Source organism: Manis pentadactyla, chromosome 2 (assembly GCF_030020395.1).
Source record: "Manis pentadactyla isolate mManPen7 chromosome 2, mManPen7.hap1, whole genome shotgun sequence".
In the NCBI taxonomy this organism is placed as follows: Eukaryota; Metazoa; Chordata; class Mammalia; order Pholidota; family Manidae; genus Manis; species Manis pentadactyla.
This window is the reverse complement of record NC_080020.1, coordinates 90757821-90782425: the sequence shown is the minus strand read 5'-3', so window position 1 is coordinate 90782425 and position 24605 is coordinate 90757821. Positions and strand designations below refer to the sequence as shown.

General features: G+C 38.7%; 1 long non-coding RNA gene across 1 annotated transcript; it reads left to right on the top strand.

The window, feature by feature from the left end:
• The first annotated feature begins 17846 nt into the window (after window positions 1–17846).
• LOC130681512 (uncharacterized) lies at window positions 17847–20305 on the top strand. Its single transcript, XR_008994710.1, has 3 exons — window positions 17847–18015; window positions 18641–18760; window positions 20015–20305. It is a non-coding gene; the product is annotated as an uncharacterized LOC130681512 (long non-coding RNA).
• The last annotated feature ends 4300 nt before the right edge of the window (window positions 20306–24605 follow it).

Genomic DNA, 24605 nt, shown 5'->3' with positions numbered 1-24605 from the left:
GCTCTTCATATATTTTGGATGTCAAACCTTTATCGGATCTGTCATTTACAAATATATTCTCCCATACTGTAGGGTACCTTTTTGTTCTCTTGATGGTGTCCTTTGCTGTACAGAAGCTTTTCAGCTTGATATAGTCCTACTTGTTCATTTTTGCTTTTGTTTTCCTTGCCCAGGGAAATATGTTCATGAAGAAGTTGCTCATGTTTATGTTCAGGAGATTTTTGCCTATGATTTTTTCTAAGAGTTTTATGGTTTCATGACTTACATTCAGGTCTTTGATCCATTTCGAATTGACTTTTGTGTATGGGGTTAGACAGTGATCCAGTTTCATTCTCTTACATGTAGCTGTCCAGTTTTGCCAGCACCATCTGTTGAAGAGACTGTCATTTCCCCATTGTATGTCCACGGCTCCTTTATTGAATATTAATTGACCATATATGTTTGGGTTAATGTCTGGAGTCTCTAATCTGTTCCACTGGTCTGTGGGTCTGTTCTTGTGCCAGTACCAAATTGTCTTGATTACTATGGCTTTGTAGTAGAGCTTGAAGTTGGCGAGTGAGATCCTTCCCACTTTATTATTCTTTCTCAGGATTGCTTTGGCTATTCGGGGTCTTTGGTGTTTCCAAATGAATTTTTGAACTATTTGTTCCAGTTCATTGAAGAATGTTGTTGGTAATTTGATAGGGATTGCATCAAATCTGTATATTGCTTTGGGCAGGATGGCCATTTTGACTCTATTAATTCTTCCTAACCAAGAGCATGGGATGAGTTTTGATTTGTCAGTGTCCTCTTTAATTTCTCTTAAGAGTGTCTTACAGTTTTCAGGGTATAGGTCTTTCACTTCCTTGGTTAGGTTTATTCCTAGGTATTTTATTCTTTTTGATGCAATTGTAAATGGAATTGTTTTCCTGATTTCTCTTTCTATTGGTTCATTGTTAGTGTATAGGAAAGCCACAGATTTCTGTGTGTTAATTTTGTATCCTGCAACTTTGCTGAATTCCGATATTAGTTCTAGTAGTTTTGGAGTGGAGTCCTTAGGGTTTTTTATGTGCAATATCATGTCATCTGCAAATAGTGACAGTTTAACTTCTTTACCAATCTGGATTCCTTGTATTTCTTTGTTTTGTCTAATTGCCATGGCTAGGACCTCCAGTACTATGTTAAATAACAGTGGGGAGAGTGGGCATCCCTGTCTTGTTCCCAATCTCAGAGGAAAAGCTTTCAGCTTCTCGCTGTTCTGTATGATGTTGGCTGTGGGTTTATCATATATGGCCTTTATTATGTTGAGGTACTTGCCCTGTATACCCATTTTGCTGAGATTTTTTATCATGAATGGATGTTGAATTTTGTCAATGGCTTTTTCGGCATCTTTGGAGATGACCATGTGGTTTTTGTTTTTCTTTTTGTTGATGTGGTGGATGATGTTGATGGATTTTCGAATGTTGTACCATCCTTGCATCCCTGGGATAAATACCTCTTGGTCGTGGTGTATGATCCTTTTGATATATTTTTGAATTCAGTTTGCTAATATTTTATTGAGTATTTTTGCATCTACGTTCATCAGGGATATTGGTCTGTGATTTTCTTTTATGGTGGGGTCTTTGCCTGGTTTTGGTATTAGGGTGATGTTGGCTTCATAGAATGAGTTTGGGAGTATTCCTTCCTCTTCTATTTTTTTGAAAACTTTATGGAGAATAGGTATTATATCTTCTCTGTATGTCCGATAAAATTCTGAGGTAAATCCATCTGGCCTGGGGTTTTTTTCCTTGGGTAGTTTTTTGATTACTGCTTCAATTTCTTTGCTGGTAATTGGTTTGTTTAGATTTTGTGTTTCTTCCTTGGTCAGTCTTGGAAGGTTGTATTTTTCTAGGAATTTGTCCATTTCTTCTAGGTTTTCCAGCTTCTTAGCATATAGGTTTTCATAGTAGTCTCTAATAATTCTTTGTATTTCTGTTGGGTCCGTCATGATGTTTCCTTTCTCATTTCTGATTCTGTTGATGTGTGTTGATTCTCTTTTTCTCTTAATAAGTCTGGCTAGAGGCTTATCTATTTTGTTTATTTTCTCAAAGAACCAGCTTTTGGTTTCACTGATTTTTTTCTATTGTTTTATTCTTCTCAATTTTATTTATTTCTTCTCTGATCTTTATTATGTCCCTTCTTCTGCTGACTTTAGGCCTCAGTTGTTCTTCTTTTTCCAATTTTGATAATTGTGATATTAGACTATTCATCTGGGTTTGTTCTTCCTTCTTTAAATATGCCTGGATTGCTATATACTTTCCTCTTAAGACTGCTTTTGCTGCATCCCACCGAAGTTGTGGCTTTGTGTTGTTGTCATCATTTGTTTCCATATATTGCTTGCTCTCTATTTTAATTTGGTCATTGATCCATTGATTATTTAGAAGCAGATTGTTAAGTCTATGTGTTTGTGGGCCTTTTTGCTTTCTTTGTACAATTTATTTCTAGTTTTATACCTTTGTGGTCTGAAAAGTTGGTTGATAGAATTTCAATCTTTTTGAATTTTCTGAAGCTCTTTTTGTGGCCTAGTATGTGGTCTATTCTGGAGAATGTTCCATGTGCACTTGAGAACAATGTGTATCCTGTTGCTTTTGGATGTAGAGTTCTATAGCTATCTATTAGGTCCATCTGTTCTAGTGTGTTGTTCAGTGCCTCTGTGTCCTTACTTATTTTCTGTCTGGTGGATCTGTCCTTTGGAGTGAATGGTGTGTTGAAGTCTCCTAAAATGAATGCATTGCATTCTATTTCCTCCTTTCGTTCTGTTAGTATTTGTTTCCCATATGCTGGTGCTCCTGTGTTGGGTGCATATATATTTATAATGGTTCTGTCCTCTTGTTGGACTGAGCCCTTTATCATTATGTAATGTCCTTCTTTATATCTTGTTCCTGTCTTTTTTTGAAGTCTATTTTGTCTGATACTAGTACTGCAACACCTGCTTTTTTCTCCCTGTTGTTTGTATGAAATATCTTTTTCCATCCCAAGACTTTTAGTCTGTGCATGTCTTTGGGTTTGAGGTGAGTCTTTTGTAAGCAGCATATAGATGGGTCTTATTTTTTCATCCATTCTGTTACTCTGTGTCTTTTGATTGGTGCATTCAGTCCATTTACATTTAGGGTGATTATCGATAGGTATGTACTTATTCCCATTTCAGGCTTTAGATTCATGGTTACCAAAGGTTCCGGGTTACTTTCCTTACTGTCTAAGGGTCAACTTAATTCACTTAGTATGCCGTTACAAGCACAATCTAAAGGTTCTTTTCTGTTTCTCCTCCTTTTTCTTCCTCCTCCTTCTTTATATATTAGTTACCATATTCTGTACTTTTTGTCTATCTCTTGATTGACTTTGGGGATAGTTAATTTAATTTTGCATTTGCTTAGTAATTAGTTGTTCTACTTTCTTTACTGTGGTTTTATTACCTCTGGTGACAGCTACTCAACCTTAGGAACACTTCCATCTATAGCAGTCCCTCCAAAATAGACTGTAGAGATGGTTTGTGGGAGGCAAATTCTCTCACCTTTTGCTTACCTGCAAATTGTTTAATCCCTCCTTCAAATTTAGATGATAATCTTACCGAATAAAGTAATCTTGGTTCCAGGCTCTTCTGCTTTATGTCATTAAATACATCATACCACTCCCTTCTGGCCTGTAAGATTTCTGCTGAGAAGTCTGATATTAGCCTGATGGGCTGTCCTTTGTATGTGATCTTATTTCTGTCTCTGGCTGCTTGTCCTTACCCTTGATCTTTTCCATTTTAGTTACTATGTGTCTTGCTGTTGTCTTCCTTGGGTCCCTTGTTTTGGGAGATCTGTGGATCTCCACAGCCTGAGAGAGTATCTCCTTCCCCAGATTGCGGAGGTTTTCAGGAACTACCTTCTCAAAGACACTTTCTATCCCTTTCTCTCTCTTCTTCTTCTTCTGGTATCCCTATAATGCCAATATTGTTCCATTTGGATTGGTCACACAGTTCTCTTAATATTCTTTCATTCTTAGAGATCCTTTTTTCTCTCTGTGACTCAGCTTCTTTGTATTCCTCTTCTCTAGTTTCTATTTCATTTATCGTCTCCTCCACCGTATCCAACCTTCTTTTAATACCCTCCATCGTGCTCTTCAACGATTGGATCACCAACCTGAATTCATTCCTGACTTGTTGGATGTCTTTCCGTACCTCCATTAGCATGTTAATGATTTTTATTTTGTACTCCCTTGCAAGAAGAGTCACGAGGACCATATCGTTTAAATCTTTCTCGGGAGTTGTATTAATAATTTTACTCTGGACCAGGTTTCTTTGGCGTTTCATGTTTGTATATGGCACCCTCTAGGGTCCAGAAACTCTATTCTGGAGCTGCTCAGCCCCTGAAGCAATGTGGGGGGTTGCAGGGAAGTGGTATTGGTGACTGGGGGGAGGAAAGAGCTGTTACCCGCTACCCGGCTGCTGTGCCTGTCTCCACTGTCTGAACTAGTGGATCCGAGCACACAGGTATAAGCTTTTGCCTGAGCAGCCAGATATGGATCCCTGCTTTCCACAAGCGGCCAGAATCCCAGTCTCCCCAGGAACTCCGCCTGTCCCAGCTTTCCAACCCTGTAATCAGAAGAGTATCATGAAAGCACCATGACATGTAGGTTCGTGCTCCTAGCGCAGATCTCCGGAGCTAGGTATTCAGCAGTCCCAGACCTTCCATTCCCTCCCTGCTCAGTGTCTCTTCCTCCTGCCAGTGAGCTGGGGTGGGGGAAGGGCTCAAGTCCCTCCGAGCCACAGCTCTGGTACGTTACCCGTTCGGTGAGGTCTGCTCTTTTCTCCAGGTGTATGCAGTCTGGTGCCTTCGTCTTTCCTGTTGCTCTCTCAGGATTAGTTGCACCAACTATATTTTCTAATTGCATCCTGTTTTAGGAGGAAGCCTCTGTCTCTCCTCTTACACTGCCATCTTTAATCCTCTTCTATTTTTTGGCATACTTTAAGAAAGATGAATATTAGCTCTTCTTTAATTGTTTGGTAGAATTCACTTTGAGGCTTTGTGGTCCTGGTCTTTTTTTGGGAGTTTTTTGAGTACCAATTCAATGTTATTACTGGTAATCAATCTGCCCAGATATTTTTTTTCTTTCTGGGTAGATTGATTACCAACAATCAATCTACCCAGATTGATTGGAAGAGTGTACATATCTAGGAGTTTATCCATTTCTTCTAGTTAGTCTAATTTATTGGCTTATAATTTTTCATAGAATACTCTTTTAATTTTTTTCAATTTAGTTTGAAGCACAGATAATTGATGTTTGAATAATTAGATATTTAGAAAAGTATAAACTCATATTTGAAATATATTATTACCCCAGAAATGGGAAAATAAAAGTATGACGGAAAATTATTTGTAATCTAGTCACTTCAGTGCAATCACTATAAACCTTATAGAAAACTATATCCCCTCCAATTTCTTTCCTAGCCCCCTTTCCACTTGGCTATACATCATAATACAATCATTAACAGAACAAAATTAGTGGCATAAGATAAATTTTGTAATGGTCTTAGAGGAATATTGAATATAAAGTAAATTATCATTATCCTCTCCTTACCCTGCCTAAGTTGTTACTCTGATAAGGAAATAGAAGGGTATGTTTAAGGAAATAGAAAGAAATGTAGGCATATGTACCAGGTTCCTAATAAGTTAACAGTGACTACCATAGATCTTGAGGCAGTCTGGCTTATTAACACTGATATGGAACCTATAACTATTTTTTAAATTAGTAAGAATCTTTTTTTTAAAATATAGTTTATGTGGCATGTTAGTATGAAAAGAGTATTGGGCTTGGCAGACAGTCCTAGTTTTGGCATTGACTGTGTGGTCTTGGATATACTTTAACCTCTAGATTATATCAATTCAGATTCTACCTCATGCCTGTCAGTAAATGCTTTAATGTGACCTCATTTGCCTATGCCCACTTTATGTCCATCCCCGGAACTGTGGGTGAGATCAGCTCTTTCCAAACCAAAAGACCGTGAGTCAGGAAGGAGTAACAAAGAAAATTCCATAGGATGGGTTGTTACCAGAAGGGAAGTGGATTATGGACAGGCAAAAAAACTAGATGCCCATCGTATCTAATTGTGATCTTAGTTTCTTTGTCTGTAAAATAGTGAGATTAGTGTAAAAAGTTATATTCCTTAGTCTAGCTACATCAGTCTTTACAGGATTAAAAATACAGTATTGTTTCAGTTAAAAATGAGCAAAACTGTCTTCTTTACTTTGACTTCTAATTTGTGATTATCCATTCCTTGTGACTTTGGGGCAATTTCATGAGTGTAGATGAGGAGTTTAAAGCAGGTTCCTGAGTGGCTTTCCTGTTTTTGTGAGCTGTCTGTGTATACTTCCTGCAGAGAGACTGTTTTATTAATAGCAACATACGCCCTGAAACAACATACTTCTTTGACCCCATCACCGTTTTTATCTTTGGATAGGCTATGATGTTACTGGGTGTTAAGAATAGTTTGCTCTTCAGGGTGCAGTTGCCAAACCGAATTTGTTTTTACTCAGACTGGATAGGGTCTGACGAATATAATGATTCCCCCAAATTCAAGTTTTTCACAGCATGCCTTCTTATTCTACAACCCTGGGAGGGGCAGTAGCAAACAGTGCACAAATATACTTGAATATAATTTTCTCCCAGCAACTATTTTCTCTCCAGTCTCTATTTCAATGATTATTTTTAATGGGATTGGCTCTAGCAGGATAATGCTGGAAAGATACTTAAATTATATAATCACATAGAAATAATATCTAATAGAAAGTTTCCTGGCTATAATCTAACAGTCTACATGTTACCTTCATTAGCAAACTTGAATTATGATGATAATAAATAATAATAATAATGGCTCCCTATATCAGAAGGTTGTTGGGCTGCTTAAAATGAGATAATACACCTTGGGCATAGACAAAGCAGCCATAAATGATAACTATAGTGAATGATTATCTGTAAAAATAAATACCTACCATAGGGGGCTTCTGAGGATCAAAAGAAATGAAACACAAAGTGTTTAACATAGCAGTTGGCATATAGGAAACACTTAGAAATAGTTTCTGCTGCTGCTAAAAATAGGAGAAATTTGTGGTTGTTTTCAAGGAATAACAGTATTTCTAAAATCAGTAGCTAACAGTATTTACCTTACTCAAGAATAAAAAACATCTTACTACAAAGCCACAGTAATCAAGATAATTTGGTACTGGCACAAGAACAGACCCACAGACCAGTGAAACAGAATGGAGAGTCCAGATATTAACCCAAACATATACTGTCAATTAATACATGGTAAAGGAGCCATGGACATACAATGAGGAAATGACAGCCTCTTCAACAGCTGGTGTTGACAAAACTGGACAGCTACATGTAAGAGAATGAAACTGGATCATTGTCTAACCCCATACACAAAAGTAAATTCGAAATGGATCAAAGACCTGAATGTAAGCCATGAAACCATAAAACTCTTAGAAAAAAACATAGCCAAAAATCTCTTGGACATAAACATGAGCGACTTCTTCATGAGCATATCTCCCTGGGCAAGGGAAACAAAAGCAAAAATGAACAAGTGGGACTACATCAAACTGAAAAGTTTCTGTACAGCAAAGGACATCACCAATAGAACAAAAAGGCATCCTACAGTGTGGGAGAATATATTCATAAATGACAGATCGATAAGGGGTTGACATCCAAAATATATAAAGAGCTCATGCACCTCAACAAAGAAAAAGCAAATAATCCAATTAAAAAATGGGCGGAGTAGCTGAACAGACAGTTCTTCAAAGATGAAATTCAGATGGCCAACAGACACATGAAAAGATGCTCCACATAGCTAGTCATCAGAGAAATGCAAATTAAAACCACAATGAGATATCACCTCACACCATTAAGGGTCGCCACCATCCAAAAGACAAAAAACAACAAATGTTGGCGAGGTAGTGAAGAAAGGGGAACCCTCCTACACTTCTGGTGGGAGTGTAAATTAGTTCAACCATTGTGGAAAGCAGTATGGAGGTTCCTCAAAAAGCTCAAAATAGAAATACCATTTGACCCAGGAATTCCACTCCTAGGAATTTACCCTAAGAATGCAGCAGCACAGTTTGAAAAAGACAGATGCACCCCTAGTGCACCCCTATTGCAGCACTATTCTCAATAGCCAAGAAATGGAAGCAACCTAAGTGTTCATCAGTAGATGAATGGATAAAGAATAGGTGGTATATATACATAATGGAATATTATTCAGCCATAAGAAGAAAACATATCCTACTATTTGCAACAACATGAATGGAGCCAAAGGGTATTATGCTCAGTGAAATAAGCCAGTCAAAGAAAGAGAAGTACCAAATGATTTCCCTCATTTGTGGAGTGTAACAATGAAGCAAACCTGAAGGAACAAAACAGCAGGAGACTCATAGAACCCAAGAATGGACTAACAGTTACCAAAGGAAAAAGGACCAGGGAGGATGGGTGGGAAGAGAGGGATAAGTGGGTGGGGGGCAGAAAGGAGGCATTACAATTAGCATGCATAATGTCGGGGGGATATGGGAAGGGCTGTACAACAGAGGAGACAAGTAGTGATTCTACAGCATCTTACTACACTGATGGACAGTGACTGCAATGGGGTATGTGGGGGGGACTTGGTGATGGGGGAAGTCTAGTAAACATAATGTTCCTCATTTAATTGTAGATTAATGATACCAAAATAAAAAAAAAATCTTCTCACGATAATACTAGTTTTACTGCTATTTATATATTTATAAGTTTAATCCTATTTTGGGTCGGCAAAGTAGTATTATGGTTAAGTATATATAACATACTATAGTGAAAAGCATATCCCAGATCTGCTGTTTACCAGCTATTCCATCTTGGACAAATTCTTTAATTCTCTAGGCCTTTATTGCCTTATCTTTAAAGAAAGTCTACAATAATACCTATCTTACTTCACATGATTCTAATAAGAGATCACGTGAAATTGGGCTAATTAAAGAACTTTGTGAAGGGTTAAAGAATAACAATATAAAACTAATAATTTCCTGATATTTTTGTGCATCTACTCAATGCCAAGCCTATGCCAAATGCTCTACTTATATTATCTCATTTAATCTTTACAATAAACCCTATGAAGTAGGTATTATTTTTATGTCTGTTTTTATAAATGAGGATACAAACTAATATCTTTTCAGACTCCAGGTTATTCTTAACTGCTTTACAAATGCAAGGTGTTATTATTATTTCTGTATGGTAACGTAATAAGCAGTTTTTATGACATAGAATGTAGAAAGCATATAGGGATGATTATTTCAAATAATAATTTACTACCTGTTTTATTCACATTTATGGTATTTTTAAGAGCACAGTACTAAATAAGAACAATGACTATCTCCTACAAATGTGCATTAAAAAATTATCATTTCCTAGGAAGATGTAGACTGGTTCCTTTTCCAAATAGAAGCCAGACCACCCAGTGCCTTGTTCTATTCTAGAAGCCACCCACTTGATGGACGTAGGACTTCACAAGGAAAACAGAGAAGTCATTTCTCCCAAAGAGATTACAACTCATATGTGGATCAGATAAAATGATATTTGGAATAGTTGTTCACTCTTAAAAGAACACTTGGACTTGATGAGAAAAGAGGAGCATGGTCAGGCATGCAACAACCATTACTGCTGATAAGCTTGATTTTTAGATATCTTTTAAATTGCAATACTTTCCATTGTCCTAGCCCTAGAAAATTATTTTGTTTAGACTATAATTCTTACAAATATTCTTATAAGGAAACCTTTTTGAAGTGCTAATAGCTGAGCTTTCATGTTGTTGGACCCTTAGAGTCTTTGAAAGTTGATGCTGAGAAACTTGTGGTCTAGGTACTTAGGCTAAATTTTGAAAAACAAAATGGCCTCAAGTCTAATAATTACCCTGTGTTTTAGTTGTCCATCTTTTTTTTATTCCTTCTCCATTTACCAATATTTTATGCAGAATTATTTTTATGGAAAGAAGATACACAGCAGTTGTCTTAGACAGGTAAACCTCTATGAATAACATTTTTTTCTATAGAACAAGGCAGCTTTTTGTTTGGTGAAGTGATACGCTGTAATTTAGCTATCCATCTTTAATCCCATCTTTAAACCAAGATTGTTGATTCTTAGGGAGGAAGATGCAGTAGCATGCTGGAGCCATCTGGAGAGAGCTGATGGTTAAATATTCAAGATTATTAAGCTTTCATAGCCCAAAGTCAGCCCTAACTGGTGTATTTATACCACACAAATCAGCAAACGCTGCAAATCAGCCCTCTCACACCTGGCTCCTGCACCAGAGATCTATCTGGCTTACTATCACAGCTCTGGGCAGAGCCATCCAGTGAGATGTCAGGAAATGAAAGCCAGGCCTGATGTTGTCGGTGATCTGCAACTTGCTTCTCCTAATACCTAGAAAGCTACTAACCCAGGCAAATGCAAGAAACAGAATACCAGTATTTAGAGCTCATTTCCATCTCTGAAGAGCAGAATTTCACTTTAAATTGTCATTTACTGCTTGGCAATGATAGGTTGACATGGGGCACCAAAATATCCTGAGGTCTGTTGGGAAGTAAGTGACTCATTCTCCTGTCAGCAAAGGGACATTCATCCCTCAAAACATGATGGGGTTTTCCTTCCAGTATCATTAATCACATGAAATATGTTTGAAGACTACACAGTAACAAGATGGGAGAAACTAGATTTCACAGTTGAAGTTCCTTAAGAACAATTCTCCACTGGATTAGATCATTCATTATTCCACTAATATTGCCTTGTATATTCCTGCTTTCTCTGGATGTCAGCTGGGCCAAGCTGTTCTAACTTGTACATTTCATCTTCTAGGGAATACAGGATAGTTTCTTTCTGCAGATTTACTAGGCCTCTATTTAATTCACCTGAGGCCTAACATATTTTCTGGACCTCCCCCAAGCATTGGCACCCATATCACACTTTCAAGAGAGCCTCAGAAGAAAGAAACTACATCAGGCATCTTTATGAGATGGCTGGGCATGGAGTTCAGGAGCTTTTAAAACTAACATTTAAAGCAGGAATTCTTGATCCTGGCTCATGCTAATCACCTAAGGGGCTTAAAAAAAATCTCAGTGCTTAGGCTCAAACCAGATAAATGAGAATTTTGGATGTGGGGAACCAGACACTGATAGCTTTCTAAAGCTCCCCAGATGATTTCAGTGTGCACCAAGGCTTGAGAACCATTGACTTAAAGCAGTCAGGTTAGTTTTCTGCCCGGTGAGGTTAGTCTGTTTAGTCACCTACCTAATATATTAGAAATCTTCATTTTCTTAGTGTCTGATTACCCAGTTGTTCACTTTAAGACTTTAAAAGATATTGAATCATGCATTAAAAACAATGATCTGGAATAGGCCAGCTACCTGACATACCACAGCTCTGATCATGTCACATCCTTGCTCTAAAAGGTTCTTTGTTGATAAGATCTGGCACTGGTGAAGAAACAGAGAAAAAACATTTAGGCACCTTCTTTGAGGGCATAAATTGGTATAATTTTTCCAAAGGACAATTTGAAACTATATATTAGATTTTAATATGTGTATGTCCAGCAATTCCACCCTTGGGAATTTAGCCTAAAGAAATAATTGGGCAAGTGTAGGAAGATAATTATACAAAGATATTTATTGCAGCATTGGTTATGATAATACATATTTTCTAGATTTTTTCATTTTAGTGCATCTAAGCTTTGAAATGCTTGAGGCTATTTGAAAGTCTTCATTGGCTGTATTAACATGTAAAGGTGTTTGTGATACATAACTTAGTGAAAAAAACAGGTTGCCAGAAAGCATGTATAGTATAATCTTCTTATGTTAAAAAGTAGATCTACATTTTTATGAATTTTAAAAGGTTGGAAGGTGGTACCAAATGTATTAACAGTGATTATTTCTAGGAAGTAAAATTATGGTATGATGGGAGAGAGAATTTTTGCCTTATTCTTTCATATTTCTGTATTTGATTTTTTTAATGCACATATGTTACTATTATAATTTAAATAATTTAAACAAGTTAAATCATTTGTGACCACCACTTTCTGTAGAATAAAGTCTAAACTCTTTAGCTTTATACTTAAAGCACTCAACAGTTTGTCCCCAAACTGCTTTGCCAGTTTTCCAGAATTGTTGATAGAACTGAGTGCCACCTTTACCCTCCTACTTATATACTCACTTGAGTCCACTGTTCTCCCCAAACCTGCTTTCCTGTTTCTGACCTTGAGAGTGCCCTCTCCTTTGCTTGCAGTGCTCTCCCTCCTCTTCCGCATTCACTAAGTCCAACCAAGCTATGAAGCTCGGGTCAAGTGCCACCATGCACAGCTCTCCTCTCTTGATTCCTATATTAGGTAATATATGACACTCAAGAAATGGTCATTGCTGAATGAAAGATGAATCTGTTCAGTAAAAATCAAGTTCCCATTAGGCTTAGATTTCTCATGGTAAACTGGGGACATACTGTTTACCCCATTGGGTTGTTGTAAGGATTGTGACAATGATGAAAAGCTAGTAGCATGATACTTTTCTTCATCTTTTGACATCTTATCTGCCCATCTAGACAGTCAACTCCTGGCTAGCAGAAATTGCATATTCTCTATTCTAGTATCCTTTTCCATATCTCTGTGGTAGGATTTTTTAATACAATACACACCTAATATTTTGTTGTTGATGACGATAATGAAGATTATGAAACATATATAGTACTAACTTGCAAAAAAATAACAAATCATTAGTCCAGAGAATATGATGATTTTATGGTACCAAGAATAAAATATTAACATGGAATTATAATAGTAAAACACTGCTGGCATGAAATATGCAAATAAAACAATATGTTCTTTCTCCAGTAAAATTACAGAAAATAGAGTAAGCCATCCTAGAATTCTATTTTCACACACTTACAAGATGCTAGACAATAAAAGTGAATTATTTACAGAAAACACCAGATGAATTTGGTTTGCTTAATACCTTGTTGGCAGATGACACATCATGCTTCTGCAGAAGGCCATGTGTTCTAGAGTTTTGACACAATGGGCTCTATATGCTGTCATAGAAATAGAATACTCTACAGCAAAAGCATAGCAAGAATGACCAAGTCTTGTTAATCTTCATTCCTCACTGTTCTAGTTTAAAATCACTACTAGATTACAGCTTCAAAATCTCAGGAAAGTTATTGGCAGCTTGTTTGGAACAGTCTCTGTTCTTACTTAATCTCACTGGACAGATATGATGCATGTGGCACAGCAACGTGCCATTGAACCCACTGGAGTCACCTGATGCAGTGCGTTACCCTAGGACAAGTAAAGTCAGATTATTTTGTCTTTGGAGAAATAGCAAGTTTTTGGCTCAGCATGGCTTCGTATTTGGTTTGTGTGTCTGCTCACTACTTTATAGTCTAACAGACACACACTCGAGAGTCCAGTACTGGCATCTAACTCTGTGCCCAATACTTAAAATTTTAAGTCAAAGTGTGAATCATCAAGAAAAAAGAAATGTAGCTACCTTAAATATTTTATTTAAACTTAAAATTTACGGCTTGTTTAGTGCAACAATCTTGTTGGTGGGTTAAGGCCTTCACATTAGCTGATTATACATAATCAGTTTTATTTCCTTTTGTTTTTCATTAAAGAGTAAGGCATTCAAAACAACCAAATAAATAAAACCAATCAGCTTATATGTTATGAACTCATTCATGTAAATTGTATAAAGATATTAGAAAAAAGTTGGAGTTAGGGAACTTAATGATAATAGGCAAGTGAAAAAAGCAGATTGCAGAATAATGTGTTTGTTATGGCCCTATTGCAATAAAAGCAGGCAAACTCACCCTTGTATATTCATACACACAGTGAATGAACAAAGAGAAAGGAGTGGAGGGTGTTAACATTGGTAAACTCAGGAGATAAAGACACAAAATGTGGAATGTGGCAGAGGAGGAGGGGAATAATTAACTTTGTTTTTAGACATCTTTGTAGTGTATTATCACAGAAACATATTGTCAGCTCAATAATAGAAGTAGGTATGATTACAGGAAAACTGAAAAGAATCTACAGAGAAATTATTGCAATTAATATAAAAATTTAGTAAGATTTCTAGATAAAAATCAAAATTTCTTGAATTTCTAAACAACAACAGGCTGTTTGAAAGTACCATTTACAATAGCAACAAAAAGTATAAAGTACCTGGGAAAAAATCTAGCAAAACATATTCAAGACCTGTAGGGGAATTAGTATAAAAAACTTTATTGAATGACATTAAAGAATATTTCAACATCTGGAAAGATAAAGCATCTTTTTAGATAGGAAGACTCAGTATTTTAAGAATATTTTCACAAAATACGTCAACAGCCATAATACCAGAAGAGTGGTCATGACAATGCGGTGGTGGTAGAAGTACAGACAGACAGACCTGTCGGACAGAACGCAGAGTCCAGAAACAAAACTACACATTATGGTAACTTAATTTCTAACAACGAGTCACAACACAACTAAAGAAAATTGTCTTGCCCATAGTTATATACTCTTCCTGGGGGCAGCTCGCAGCTAATCGCTGGTCACCTGGGGTTATGAAGGCCTAGCTTCCTAGTCCCAGTTATGAATAAGTCTGAAGTATCTCAGCCTCAGAACTACCTGTGGGGGTGGGTTGAGGCTCTCCTGTGATTGCCTCACAGTCCAACTTCTTCTTCTGCCCAGTCCTGCAGCATTCCCTTCCCTTCCTCAAGTGTTGATCCCGAGAGTACTCATTCATAGAGTTTCTGCATGTCATCTCTCTCAAAGTCTGCTTCCTTGGTGGGAATATAAATTGCTATGAGCTTTATAAAACAGTTTGAAATTACTTAGTAAAGTTGGAGATGCATGTACCCTACAGCTTGCAATCTCATTCCTAGGTATATACTCAAGAGAAACTCTCACCCAAAACTTTACAATAGGGTTTTTGGTGGAGAGAGATGAGGATGTCACCAGAAAGGTGCCATATGGGGACTTCTAAAGCGCTGTGCTGGAAAAGATAAAATTAACTCAAACAAGAACAAAAAACAAGATTGCTCCTATAAAATGAAAGGCTAACTTGTCTGGGGAGGCTAAGTGCTGGAGGACTTGATTATGAACTCCCTGATGGTTGACTGAATCAAAAAGATTTTCATGTCTGCAGAAGGAGAATACAGAAGTGGGTTCTTAAAGCTACTCAGGGTTTGAATAGGTGGAAGGTGAGGGTGGGGTGACTGGGTGGTCCACGTAAGGGAACAGCACCAGCAAAGGCTTTCTTACCTGGACAAAGCAGAAGGAGTCATGCAAGTAGTGAGAAAGACTTTTTTGCTACATAGAATGAGGTCAGATAATGGGATATCTTGAAAGCAAATTAAATTATGCATATTTGGCAAATCGGAAAGGAGAGCCATGAATAATTGTGAGCAAAGGAGGAGCATCCTGGAAAAGGTGTTTCAGTAGGGAGAATCCAGCGGCAGTTCCTGTCTCTGTGAGTCTTATTTTCACCTTTATAAACATTTACTCTTGTCGTGACTGAAAAAAAAAAATGCTTCTAATAAATGGCATTGACAAATAAGACCATTAGCTAACTTGGAACAAACTCGAAATTTAATTAATTACCAAACTTTTGGATCACCCAGCTTGGTGCTGGTCTCTGATGAGTAGCGTATTGTCAGATGCAGCTGTTGTTTCTGACAGCGTTGTTGTCTGTGCTGAAATGGCCAACATTGTCGTTAAAGGACTGCGTGGAGATCTGCCCTGCCCTTCTGATTACAATAGCTTCTATGTCTGGTCTTCGACAAGCCATGCGTGTACTCGTGTATCTACTGATTGCAGTGAGAGACTCCATCCTGCCATTCTGTTGTGAGCACTCTGCCAGGGACACGTTGTATTTTTCTCAAAGCTGAAAGCCATGCAGGTACTAGACAGGGTCTCACGTCCTCAAAAGGTTCACTATTGTTTTTGTTTTGAGTGCCTACTACCTCCTTGGAAGATTCTTGATTAGAATACAATGCTAATGGGCCTTAGGTTTCCGGTTAATCCCTCAGTGAGAGCTTGTTTCCTTTGGTTTCTCTGGCCGCCAATGGTATTTCTAATGACTGCCCAGGCTCCTTCCACAAAAATGGGGCCACACAGCAATCCTTACCTGTAGTTTAATTCCACTGCAGATTCTGGAGCTAATCCTGCTCTTGGAACAGGGCAATCACAGAACCTGGGCTACGAGCTCCACGTGGTTTAGCAAAACCATTGCCATTTCTGATCCTCTTCTGTTTTTGCAACTTCCAGGCAGGAAAGGACTCTCTTTTTGCTTTTCGTGGCCAAGTGTCTTTAGTCCCTCTAAGCTTCTAGTCTTACCTTTACAGGTACCCCTTTCCTTTAAGGTTCCAGACTTGCCCACCTCACTTGCAAATTTCAGCAAACAAAGTTCTACTCATACCCAGACTCCCTTGTGTGACCCTGTTTTTGTGCCTGGCACCCTTGAACCACTAGGGGAAACACATGGTTGCCCCTCCCTATACCCTGTTTCCTGAGGAAGAGAAGCTCAGATATAAACTGGCTATATAACTTGTGTGGTATGAACGTGTGTGTGGTGTGTGTGATGTATGTGGGGTGTGTGTGTGTGTGTGTGTTGTGTGATGAAAAGAACAAAAGGAAAATGGGGTTAAAAATAGGTGTTTTTTCCACTTCTTTTTGAAGTGCAGCATGCATAAAAGTATATAGCTTTTAAACATCCATTAATGAAATTTTATATATTGGATACATCCAGGTAACCCCTAAGTGTTCAAGATATAGAACATTTCCCATATCCCAGATGTCTTGATTCCCTTTACAGGCTGTGTCTAACACCCCCTCCAGCCTGGACCCAGATAACTACTATTCTCCCTTTTATCACCATATGTTAGTTTTGCTGTTCTGTACTTGATATAAATGGAATCACACAGTATGTTCTTTTTGCGTCTAACTTCTTTTGCTCATTGTTATGTCTGTGTGATTCATCCACGTTGTTAGTCTATGTTCTTTTAATTGGTTAATTTTCCTTTGTCCATAGTAGGATGGTTAGATTTCCTTTTAATTGGTTAATTCACCTACCTGCCCTTGGCTCATCCACCGTCAGAGTGGTGAAAGCAAGGTTCAGTCCTGGGCCTGGAACAGAGAGCATGCTTTCAGAGGGGACCTGGGGGCAGAGAAGAAGCAATCTCTGTGGCTTCCATTCAGTCTACCCACCTTTAAACTTGTCTCCTCATAGACTTTAGGACCAAAGCTTCACAGTGACTCCTGGAGCAGGGCAGTAGGCAACTGGATAATGGCCACGCTTTCCGTCTTGCCTTGATTAGTGCCGTGTTCCGTTAATCTCCTGGCTTCTTTCCTTATTAGATTCCCTTGAACGTGACACTTGCCCAGACAGGGTTCCCCCCTCATCATGTGATTTTTCTGTGAATGTCCAACTATAGATCCTGCTAACTCCTAACCTGTTCACTGCTCTCACTCCTGACCAAGGAGTGAAAAAGAAGAGCTGGTCTAGGACAAACCCACTCTTATTCTTCCAAGACAAAGTCCTACTAATGGGGCTGCTGTAGTATCCTACTATGGACAACAGCAGTGTGCTAATTTAGCGTAAAACTTATCTTGTTGATGTCAGCTCTTTTGCTCATCTTCCAGAAGCTGCATTAGCTTTCTGACACTTTGTTCTTTTTCGATGTGTCAGTAATTGATACCCAGATACAAAGCTTTTTAATCCCTCCTATTCTATGCTTTTAAATGCTATATAAATACTGTTTTGATAGTTTCTCATTTTATGAGGAGGGACTGTGAGAGCACTCTTTCCTCTTCTGCCCCATGGATCCACATCCCCCTCAAAGTGGAGAGAAGAAGGAAAGACCACTGTTGCTCCCTACTGATCCTTGAGTTCTTCTTTGATATGATCTCCCTAGAGCTTCTGGTGCACAAATCTTTCATTGTAGCCTAATCACTAATATATTTTCCTGGTAAGTAACCTGCCCTTTCTATAATTATCTTCTGGAAAGATTACTAATTCCTCAACTACTTTCCTATGGAGAAGGTGTGTGTGTGTTTGGTGGTGGCAGGTTTTTGTTGTGGCTATGTGTTTGTGTGTCTCTCCTGAAACTCTCGCTATCGTTGGCTTTTATTATTTCATTTCAAAGAATCCATCACGTTTCACTCTCTTCCTGGTACTGATGCTATCAGAACATGGCTTATCTATATACAACTTTTATTTATCCGTCTTCCTCAGTAGGTTAGCCTTTTTAGGATAAGACTGTCTTTCCCATCTCTGGCCCCTGGACCTAGCACTGTGCCTGGGGCACAGCAACTTCTCAGTAAATGACAGCTGCTTGTGTCATCAGAGAGGCACAGACTTCCAGGATATTGACCAGAGAAGTTGACAGGACTCATTCACCCACTACCCCTGCTTGGAAAATCTGTTGCTTTTCTGCTGCTGGTAACCATTTACCACTTGATTCATACTCAGCACAGAGGGAAAATAAACTCTAATGTGATCGGTATGACTTCCATTGACACAGAGTCAAATATAGAAAATAGACTAATAAAGATCTTTTTGTGTGTTTTTTTTTTGTTTCATAAATGGCTTAGAACCTCAAGGAGTGAAACAAAAACCTTGTTGAAAGTCGAGGCTCCTTCCCCTGTTCATCGCTACTCGAGCACACAGTCTGTGCACTGGCTGCGCACTGGGCAGTGCTGACAGCAGCATCGGTGAGGGGAGGGTCCCTGGCTTCACGGTGAGACTAGCAGTCCAGAGGGGCGGGCTGCCATGCAGACACAGAGACAGCTCCCCACAATGCCATGACCGTGGTGATGGGAGCAAGAGACTCAGTGCTGGGGTGGCACTGAGGGGGGTCTGACTCTGCCCGGCACTCTGCAGGCCCACGTGAGCATGACTAACAAACAAAATGGGTAGCCTGAGGAAAATTCATGAAAGCAGGAGTCTCTGTAACCAACACTCATCGTTGGGGTCCTACTCTGAGAAATGCACTCTGAAACAGAAGATAGTTTGTTGGGTATTTGTCAGGGACCGAGAGGAGGAGGATTGGGCGGAGGCAGAAGTCAAGCTGCCACGCAAGCTGGGCAGCCTCAGCCAACGCCTCGGGGCGCTCTGGGGCTGAAATCAACGGAGTTGTCCACGTTGGGTCAAATTAGCCAGTCCAGTATATCCACACCTCAGCCAGTCACAGGATTTGGGCTACCCCCTGAGGACACGACCTTGCAGGGAGTGGATCTCTGCAGCTGAGAACTGACAGTTGGAGACTGTCTGTCAGTTGCACTTCCCAGACTCCTTGTGCTGCTTGGATTCACAGGTCTCCCATATATCCAGTGGGCCTCTCTTCCTTAGAAGGGGAAGGTTAGTGGAAGAAACCATATCCTTGCTGCTGAGAATCATCTTGGGTCTTCAACTGATACTCAGTTTCTCTCTCTTCCATTAACTATTCCAGAATCCCTCTTTCTCAGCTAGCATCTCTGCTTGTTTTGGTGGCTTAGCTTGTTGACATGACCAAGATTCTCATTCCTGACATTCTCATTCCATAAACCCCTTGTCTCCATGCCCTTCTCAAGCTAGTAACACTGTTTCCACCACAACTGGGCAAGGCTATAACAAGAGGTACCTAAGTACATCACCTGAGTTCCACAACATGCTCCTTGAAGCCCCCATTGGGTAACAGTGGCCCTACTGCCTCTTGATCAGGGTCAATTCACCTTGCCTAAGTAGTGACTCCTTTTCTTGTTTGCTGGTCCCTCCACACAAGAAGCTTGAAATGCTCGGGGATTGTCTGCTTGTGTTTCAATGAGATTCTTATCTTGTTTTCTGGGGGAAATGTTTCCCCTTGGGGAATTAGAATCTCTAACCCTACAGACCCTAACAGAACGGGGATGGGCAGTATAGATTTCCCAGGCGGGTTACTGGGAGTGATGATAAGTAGGATCATTCCTGCTTGGTTCTTTGGTTTCCAGTCTCATGCATTTTTCCTGCTGAGGACATTGCCCCTGGAGGATGGTGCCCACCCTTACAAAGAATTGGCTTGGGACTGACAGGTAAGCATGTCCTCAGCAAGCCTTTCCAAATCTCTACCTGGCCAGAAGCTTGTAGTTGGTGTGATATATGAAAAAAGCAGAATTCCAGTTATGGGCCCACTCTCACATTTCTTTCTCTGTAAGAGTGGGTCCCCCAGTCTGATGGCTGTTATGTGGGATCCCATGTTGATGGATCAAACACTCCATAAGCTCTTGGATAGCAGTGCTGGCAGAGGCTTTATAGGCAGGAAAAGCTAACATTTAACCAGAATATTTGCCAATCACTGCCAAAAAAAAAAGTGAGTAGAAGGGACCCAATGTATTCAACTTCTTGCCAAGTGGCTGTTTGGTCTCTTTGGGGAATAGAGTTGCAGTGGGACTCAACACTGGTTTCAGCTGCTGACATGTAGCCCGTTCAACAGCAATGTCAGTTAGGTCGGGTTTGGTAAGTGGAAGCCCATGCAGCTGGGCTCATACACAGCCTCCATCTCCCCCTGTGGTTCTGTTCAGGTGCCTACCAGTCAGCGCTGGGGTGGCCAACAGCATTGGCTGACTGACAACAACCAGCCAAGATGTTTTGTCCATTTGGTTGTTTAAGGCCTCTTTCATGGTGGACTATCCCTGGTGAGCATTAATGTGTGGTACAAAGACATTCACACTTCATGCTCACTCTCATAGGTCTAACTGCAAATATATATGCTACTTAATAAGACATACTGTCAAGACACCCAAAAATCAATGATTTCTGCTTTAACCTCTACCAACTCATTATTCAAAACTTTCCCAATCTAACCTTTAGATAACTTTTCCCACGAGGATGACCACTAAATTGATAGCAGAATTGTGTCAAGAATCTTTTCAACTGGCTTTAGAATAAGACACCATTTAAGCTTGTTCTCTATAAAATTTATTACTTCCATCTTGTCCGCAAATATTCTAAGACATTTATCTCTAATGCTATTTATCTTTGAGGAATGTCAGGCTGTATTATAAGGTTGATTTTCAGAATGTGTAACTTAGCAGGGCAGAGAAAAGTTTTACACCTTAAGAGATTAATATCCATTACAGGAAGGTGAATGAAAGAGCATTCTTATTCTGAGGGATGATTTTCAGCAACATGAACTTTTGGGCCAATCAAAAAACATTGTGATTTAATCTTACCTTTTGACTTTGGAAATGTCTCTGATATTATGTAAATATCTCTGACATTGAAAGATATTAAAATGTTGGTATAAATTTCATTGCTGAAAGCTAGTCTTCCAACCTCATTTTGTACAGAAACAAAGGATGAAATTATGTCTGACACCTACAATAACAAATATATTGTTGTTAAATAGAGGATTGTTATTAGAAAGAAGTTACCCAACCAGTCAGGCCTGCGGTAGTTGCGTGAACAGGTCCATGTTCCCTGTTAATGACAGTATCCCACGAACCCTATAGGCTCAGAGGTAAACCCAAAGATTATCCACCTTGGCTTATGAATTTGAAAGGGATTATTCCTAGTGATTTTGTTCTGATGTACAACATGAAGGACTTTAGCACTGCAAGAAGTCCTGGTCATCATCCTCTCCCCATTTAGGTACTTTCACCAACTGATTACACAATTATTAAGGCAAAAGACAGATAAAGCTCAGTGTTACATGCCTTGAACAGGGTTGTAAATAACTTTTTGTAGTTAGTTCATTTATTTCAAGGCTGGAGATGGTGTAGAAGTATATTTTGGTTCCCTTGAAAGAAGTGTTTGATTGTATTTCTTTTTTTCCAGGAACCATAAATCACACTTCTCCCCCTCTTGTTTGTACTGGCCTTTTCCCTTTTCCCTTCCCCTGGGTTTCTACAACCCATTCACACCCTTGGGAGAGCACAGGAAAGCCAAAACACACAAAAGAAAAGGTTTGGTTGAGACCAGGAAGTGCCTTTACTAGACCCTCGTCCATGTGCTTGTGCTATGTTCTGCCCCATTGCTTTCCCCAAAACCAGTGTGTGGCAGCTACTCCACCTATATTATATTCTTCAACTATGTGCTGTTAGATGTAAGAATTCGGTGCATGGACTTGAATATCAGAAAGAATCATGAATGCAATTAACTGACCCACCTCACTGGACACTGATGAATCTAACTAGTATTAGTTACACTGCCTTGTCAAATAAAAGGAAAGAATTAAGCATCAATTCTCTCTGTAACATAATAGATTTAGTTGAAAAGGAAACGTTCTTCTTTACAGAAGAATTTCAGCTAAAGAGTATGGAACGAATGATAGGACTAGAAAATATTTATTTGAAACCCCTGAAATAACTGATTCAGGCAAAAGCATCAACGGTTGATACCATCAGCTGAAAGGCTGACAGGGAACTTTACAATTGAAGGATCAGGCTGTCACCCTATGAATCCTCTTGCAGTCATAGCATCACTAAGAGTGGAACGACCAGAAGTTGTGGGCCTCCTCATATGATGTAATCAGAAGCTCCCAGGCCTACTATGAAGCATTCTTGCTGCAACAATTTTTTAAAAAATTAAACTTGAATGTAATCAAGCCTCTAGAGTTCACTTCTCATAAATACGGGAGATAAAGAAATAATGTAAATGGTAAGCAAACAGACAATTTCAGAATATAGGACATTGTTCAGGGCAGTTTACCTGACTTCTGCAACTAGTCAAAAACAGTGGGTGGAGAAAAAATGAGAAAGCTGCTCTACAGTATAAGAGGCTGACACAAATACCACACATTTGCTTCCTGATTTGAACAAACCACCTATAAAAAGGTTATTTTTTCAATCTGAGAACTATTATTAAGGAATGAATACAGTGGCATTATTGTCAAATTTTTGGTGTGATAATAGCTTTTGACTATGACTTAAAATTCTTCTTTTTAGAGATTCATAGGTCAAGTATTCAAGGATGAGATGACTTGATATCTGAGATTTACTTTTTGAAAGTTCAGCAAAGGCAAAAAGGGGACAAGTGAAATAAATGTTGCAAAATCTTTGTAACTGTGTGATTATAGTTACATCTAATTATAATTGGGGTGGTGGTATAGGGAGGTTTATTATGCTATTCTTGCTATGCTTATGTGTGTTTGGAATTTTTCCAATAAAGATTTAGGGAAGGGAGAGAAGAGAAGGCAAAAAGCAAGAACATATACTAATATGAGAGGACATTTAAACACTTTAAACCTAAGAACCAAAGCTTAAACAACTTTAATTTTTTTAATGATATTTTATTTTTTTAATTAAAAAAATTTTTTATTTTGGTATCATTAATCTACAATTACATGAGGGACATTATGTTTACTAGACTCCCCCATCATCAAATCTCCACCACATACCCCATTACAGTCACTGTCCATCAGCATAGTAAGGTACTGTAGAATCACTACTTGTCTTCTCTGTGAACAACTTTAATTTTTATAGGAGCTCACAAGTTTCAAATATCCTGTTATGGTGGAAAAACATTCCATGGGAAAATGATACAATGAAGTCTGTGGGTGTGTTGTATTTCTAACTCCTTGAATTGTAGGCAACAAACCTAGTCTTTAGCAAAATGATAAAGTTCTTATAGCCAGTATAGGCTCCTAGACAGACAATCCACATGCAATTTATGAGGTAAATATTTTAATCTTACTGCAGTTTTTAAACCTCCCAAATGTCTTCATTTAAAAATAACAGTTAAGGATCATTGCCAATCTAAGCACCAAACGCAGAGATAGACCCTAGAACAGGTATCTTATTAGTTCACTGTAACTGGATACATGGGGACTCAAATGTACAAAACCAAACAAGAACTGCTTTGGTACCTTGCCCTACATTACAAAATGCCAGATCTCTGGGAATTAGAAGACCTGAGATTCATCCCTCCCCTGCCACTGACGCATTATATGACCTCGGCCATGTTCGTTCATTTCTCTTGGCCTTGTACCCCCATCTACTGAATGTGTGTAACACTTTCCAGCTACTTACCTTGGGGAAATGGTGAGGACTAATGAGAAAACATCAGTAAAGTGCTTTGAGCACCTCAGGGAAAAAAAAGAATTTCTTCTGTACTACAGTATATTATGTTTTTATTTTGACAGAAAACCACATAAAGTTTCTGAGCTGTAGATAACAAAGCAAGCTTTATAATCATCAATAACCACCATTTTCTAGCAAGGAATGCTGTCCAAATAACTTTTTAATTGCACTCTGATTCAATTCATATTTAAGCCTCATAGTTTCACTAGAAAAGCTGTATAAATTGCAGTTAAACAGAGAAGATTTGCAAGATTTCAACTATTCACTTAAAGGTCTAGAATGAAAGGTTTCCAGCCCTGAATTCTGGTGGGATGTGACTGTTAAAAATTCTGATTTTAACTGAGATAAACGCTTGGGAGCAGAATAAATTAAAATTATTAATTAATTTTAGCTTTCAAACAAAATTGCTTTTTAATCTCCCATTGTGTAAGAACAGTAAAAAAATTACAGTGTCCAAGGAATATCGGTTCTTCGCCTAGAATCATGAACGGGAGGACTATTTCTAAGTTCTCCTTCAATTAAG